A 6,351-nucleotide genomic window follows, 5' to 3' on the forward strand; every position below is an offset into this window, starting at 1 on the left:
CGACAGTCTGGTAAGAAGATTTGAAGAGTACTGCCTCCCGAGATGTAATGAAACCTTTGAGCGTTACGTATTTCGGACGCGCCAACAAGAGGAAGAAGAGCCATTTGAACAGTTCTACCGTGACATACAGCTGAAGGCGAGGACTTGCGGATTCGGCGAACTAACGGAGTCAATGCTGCGTGACCAGATTGTTTACGGAACGGCAAGTAGAAAGCTGCGAGAGAAGCTCCTGCGAAAGAAGGATTTAACCTTTGAAATGGCAATCGAATGTTGCAAGGCTGAAGAAATAGCCGATATGCACAGTAAAGCATGGACTGCCGCAACACCTGTCAAGGAGAAGAGGGAAGCAACGCTGGAGGTGGAACACGTTGAGAGAAACAAGCACGGAAGTAAGGTCGGGGGAAGGCTCGGTGGTAAGAGAAAGTGTGGCTTTTGCAACTATGTTCACCATCCTCGACAGTGCCCAGCTTATGGGAAGACGTGCTCGAAGTGCGCTAAAAAGAACCATTTTGCAGCATGCTGTAAGACCAAGCCGACTGGTATCCACGAGGTCGAAGAAGCCAGTGAGGGAGACAGCGAATTTGATGCCCTCGAAATTCTAACAGCCAGCGGCTCGCGGCCCGAAGGCAGCCGTGACTGGACAATCACCACGTTGATAGAAGGAAAAAAAGTGGAGCTCAAGGTAGACACCGGTGCTCAGGCTAACCTACTTCCGCGCACATTGTTTCTGAAGATTAGAGCCAAACAACAGCCTAAACCAACGGCTGCAATTCTACGCAGCTATGGCGGTGGACTCATCGAACATCTGGGAAAGGTCCGGTTGTCCGTGTCCATCGGAAACAAGCAAGGACTTATGGATTTCTTCGTTGTCAAGAAAGGACGGCAGGCCATTATGGGCCTGAAGGCGTGCGAGTACTTTGACCTCATCAACAGGGTCAACACTGTGGGGCACGAAGACCAACTGCGTCGGAAAGTAGAAAGCGAGTTTCCATCTCTCTTTCGTGGTCTAGGATGCGCAAAGAGACCATACAAAATGGTTCTCCGTGAAAACTCTACCCCGGTGGTACAACCAGCTCGTAGGGTACCGCACGCACTCAGAGCGCCTCTCAAGGCAGAGCTGGATCGAATGGAGAAAGCCGGCGTCATCGTGAAAGCGCAAGAACCTTCAGACTGGGTGAGTCCTTTAGTGATAGTACGCAAAAAGAACAATAAGTTGAGGATATGCATGGATCCCCGTCATATAAATGAAGCACTCAAGAGAGAGCATTTTCAACTTCCGCGAAGAGAGGAAATTGAAGCGGACTTGGCGCACGCCGCGTATTTCAGCAGGCTTGACGCCAACAGCGGTTTTCATCAAATACCGCTAGATGACGGCACTTCTCGAATATGCACCTTTAGTACGCCTTTTGGGCGATACCGATTTTTACGACTACATTTTGGACTCGCTTCAGCTCCAGAAGTGTTTCAGCGTACCATGAGCTACCTTCTGGATGGCCTTCCAGGCGTCCGGGTGTATATTGACGATGTCATGATTTGGGGTGCAACACGAGCAGAACATGACCAACGCTTGCAGGGGGTGCTCGCCGCCATACAAGCTGAAGGACTAACCCTAAACTTCGAAAAGTGTGTCTTTGGGGTAAAAGAAATCACCTATCTAGGGGATAAGATTAGTGCTGCTGGCATTGAGCCAAATCCAGACCTTGTAAAGTGTGTGGCAGCGCTCCCTACTCCGTCAAGTAAAAAAGAAGTTCAGAGGTTGCTAGGGGCTGTCAACTACTTTGGCAAATACTTGCCTCATCTGTCAACGCAGACCGAGTCCCTGCGTAAATTCATTAGGCAGGACACTGTTTTTGAATGGTTGGGGGTGCACGAAAGTGAGTGGCGGCAGTTACGAAAAATGCTGACTGAAGCGCCGGTGTTGAAAACTTTTGATCCCGCTAGGCCTACCAAGGTTTCAACAGACGCTTCTGCCTTTGCTCTGGGTGCTGCATTGTTCCAGCATGATGGACAAGATTGGAAAGTGGTGGCATATTCTTCAAGAGTGCTTACAGACACAGAGCGTAGATATGCCCAGATTGAGAAGGAGGCATTAGGAATTGTATTTGGGTGCGAGAAATTTAACGAGTTTGTGCTAGGAAGGAAAATATTAGTTGAAACCGACCATCAACCTTTAATGGCTCTTGCAAAGAAAAACTTGGGTGAATTGCCACCAAGGTTGCAAAGACTATTTCTTCGTTTGCTGAAGTTTGAATTTGATTCGCAGTTTGTCCCGGGAAAGAAGCTGGTGATCGCGGACACACTTTCTCGCATCTCTTGCGAGTCACAACTCGAAGAAAGCTCCACCGACGTTGAGATACATGCAAATGCGGTGCTTTCAACACTGGTAGGCAGCCGGACTTTGGGCAGCCTAAAGACCGCCACATCAAATGATCCGGTCCTGCAAGAAGCGATCAACTGTTTGGAAGCGGGAAAACCAATCCTAGGTGAGCTAAAGGCCGTCATGACAGAGCTTTCCGTGGTCAACGGAGTCTTGTTGAAAGGAAGCAAAGTAGTAATTTCTACGGCAATGCGCAAAGAAATACTTAAACGAATACATCACGGTCACCTAGGTGTCAACAAGTGCAGAGCAAGGGCAAGAAGCCTTGTTTATTGGCCAGGAATGAATGCGGACATCACTGAACTAATCAGGCAATGTGAGACTTGCCAAGTCTTCGCATACAGACAGCAAAATGAACCTTTGCATACACGTGAGGTACCGGAAAATCCTTGGGGCCGAGTTGGGGCAGATTTGTTCGAACTGGCTCGAAGACATTACCTAGTTGTTTATGATGCGTACTCCAATTTTCCGGAAGTGGAGGAGATACAGGACGTAACTGCTAATGGCGTGATAGCCAAACTTTCTGCGATTTTTTCGCGTCATGGAATACCGTTAGAGGTCTGCACTGACGGAGGCCCACAGTTTTCTGCGAAAGAATTTAAAGACTTTGCTGTGCGGTATGACTTTATCCATACAGTGTCAAGCCCTCGGTATCCCCGTTCCAACGGCCTAGCGGAGAAGGGCGTCCAGGTGGTCAAGCGGCTGCTCCAAAAGGCGCAGGCTACTAGAGAGGATTTCTGGCTGGGTCTTCTCAGCTACCGCACGGCTCCGATGGAGGGCGGTCGCTCACCATCAAAGCTTCTTATGGGTCGCGGAATTCGAACACTTGTGCCAGACTTCTCCAGTGAACAAGCACCGACTGTACAAAAACATGCACAGAACCTTCAAAAAGGACGACATCTAGGACGGTTGCAGCCGGGAGACACTGTGCGGATTCTAAATAACGGCAAATGGGTCACAAAAGCCAGGGTGCAATCATGCGTAGCCCCAAGGTCATACAGCGTCATCACAGAAGATGGCAGGACGTTCCGCCGCAACAAGCTACATCTCTTGAAAACATGTGAAAAATACGTTCAAGGAACAAATGACGATGACCATGACGACGACTCAGAAGTGGAAGATGAGGGACTATCGGAATCACCTCGACCAGACAATACGGATGAGAACGAAGCTCGGACGCCGCATGAGTACGTCCAGCAAACTCAAAGGCTCAATGGGCGCACCTCAGGCACGTCACGCAGAACAAGACGACCTCCACGTAGACTAAGCTATGATAAAACATTTCAGCAGATTGCGTAGTTTTTTTTTTTGTTTTTTTTTTTGTCACTTTTTTTTGTTTGCTGTTTCCTTCCGTTCTTCCTTCTCTAATGTTTTTGTTTGTCTCTTTGTATCCTCATTTAAAAAAAAAAAAAAGCTGGAGAAAAGAGGATGTATTGGTATGAACGATGTACGAGCAACAGCAATAAAGACGACGACGACGGCAGTTGATCTAATCCCATCCAAATGCACGGACTGCTTTATTTGTCGTTCTTAACAGAACGATACACCAGTGACGATGGTGCTGGTGGCCGATGACCGCCACCTGCGGCCCCACACCGCTGCCCACAAAGAAGCCGCCAACAGCGCACTCGTAAATGGTGGACGGTATGCTATAGCAACCGCCGTTGTGACCCTCAGAAGGACGACGTTTGCACGCCGCCCGCCGGCTACCTGGACATTGACATGAGGGTTGCCGCCCAAATATTATGTTTTGTTAATAAACCGTTAACCTAGAGCGTGTGTCGTGTCCGCTCGAGGAAAGGGCGTAAAGAACCACCTACAAGGCGGCCAGCACGAGCAAGTGTGGGAATCTTGCGGTGTTGATTGGCTGATTTGGTGTTTATGACGAAAAAGCTACCAAGGCCATAGAGCGCCAAAAAAAGACTTTTGTTGGAAAACGTTTAGAAAGAAAGAAGCGTCTTTAGCACCCAGTGATTAGATAAAATATGGTAATGGGGTACCAAAACGTACAAGGGTGATGGCCATGATCAGTAGGTTAAGAAGGCTACAATCGGTGTAGAAGGCCGATACTATCTAAAAAGTGTGAAAACATTATTCTGTATCACAAGAGGATCATCACTTAAAAGTAGAACTGGGTGTAGTGGCTTATGTTCTCAATACAGTTGCGAGTTTCACTGCTCGCACGTGGGGACGTTCTCTTCATGGGGGAGGTAGCCTTGAGTCCGATGAGTGTGACCGGTTCTGAGCGGGCAATGGACAACCTAAAAAAATGCGTTCCTTGTGGCGTGCACTTTGCCATTCGCTCAAAAGAGCTTTCATCATCTCCAAATTGTTGCTGGTTTCCTGATACCATTCGGCCCTCTATTTACACTTAACGTGCCGCCTAAGAAGGGCGTTGTTGTCTGCGTAAACAATGATGTGGAGCTCAACTGCTCGCTTTAGGCAGGTACTTGCTGCGCGATCATATGACTCATTGCGCGGAATGCCCACGTGGCTGGGAATCCAACAAAATATAATTTGGTATTCCTGCCTTGAGGCAGCAACAAGCTTGTTTCGAAGTTCAATGAGCAGGAAGTTCTTTGAGGGGTGTTAGTGAAGACAGTGCATTCAACGCACTGAAGGTGTCAGTGGACACGATTGAGGGAGACTGGTTTTTTAAGTATGTAGCCTATGGTTAGACGCGGATCAAGAGCTCTGCTGTAAGAATAGAACTAGAGGAGTTGATTCGCCTAAAAAGAAATGGTTGGGCCAATCATAAAACACCGAACAGTAGATTGCGTCTTTTTGTTTCGTCTGTGTAGAATCTTACATATTCGCCATACTGACTTTGCAGTGAAAAAAAATTCCTAAAAACAGCATTGGGAGTATCAACTTTCTTGTATCGCGTCAGTGAAGGGTCACACTTAATGAAAGAGAACTACGAAAGTACTCCGACAGCAGTAGACTGCACTACCAGAGGCCTCCAATCGATTCCCATGGTCTAACAGGTACTTTTTCATGTCAAGGAGAAGAGATGTACAGTTCTAGGTTTGTTTTGATACACCCTTTCAAGACTCTTCTATAGCCATTAGCACAGGGTGATCATAAACGGACTGAACCCTCATGGAACGCACAAAGCCCTATGAGAATCTTGTCTTCTCAAGAGACAGCTCGCTGAGCTCTGCATACAGAGTGGCCACAGGAGACGTGCAAAAGGCACTCGTAGCCAATCGCAGCCCAAGATGGTGAATAGGGTAAAGCATGTTTAAAATAGAATGCGTAGCTGAACCGTAAATAATGCTTCCATAGTTCAGTTGTAATCAAACTATGCAACGATATATTTTCAAAAAGTAAGTCCGGTCAGAACCCCAAGATCGGTCGGATAGAACTTTAAGAATATTATTTGATTTGTTAGATTTCGATTTAAGATTCTTAATATGGGCACCAAAGGTTAGTTTGTTGCAAAACGCAAGACTCAGGAACTTGTGCTCCCGCTTCACAGAAACGTTGGCATTGCTTAGTGCTAGTACAGTGTATAGAAATTGTCGGCGTTTTCGAGAAAAGGACGCACAGAATGTTGTATCCGAGGAAAATGTAAACCAATTTTTGACTGGCCCAGGTTAACAGCTCACTGACCTTTAGCTGAATTCGTCGCTCACATAATGACAGATTGCACGAGGACACAGAGATCTGAAGGTTTCTAAATACAGTGAATATTGCACCGATGGGGGATAGCCAACGCAAGGGAGTCCATTTTGACAATAAACAATGTTACACTAAGAACTTCTCCCCGAGGAACACCATTTTCTTGGACAAACACTTTAGATAAATTCGTTCCTATCTGAACACGAAAGGTACACCTAATGAGGTAGCTCTCAATGGTACGGAGCATTCTATCGCGAAAACACCCGATCATACATTTGCCTTAGTGCGCTACAACAACAGGCTGTATCGTAGGCTCTTTCGAGGTGAAAAAAACAGAGAAAGGTAATGTG

The sequence above is a fragment of the Ixodes scapularis genome, unplaced genomic scaffold, assembly GCF_016920785.2.
Source record: "Ixodes scapularis isolate PalLabHiFi unplaced genomic scaffold, ASM1692078v2 PGA_scaffold11__112_contigs__length_91849675, whole genome shotgun sequence".
In the NCBI taxonomy this organism is placed as follows: domain Eukaryota; kingdom Metazoa; phylum Arthropoda; class Arachnida; order Ixodida; family Ixodidae; genus Ixodes; species Ixodes scapularis.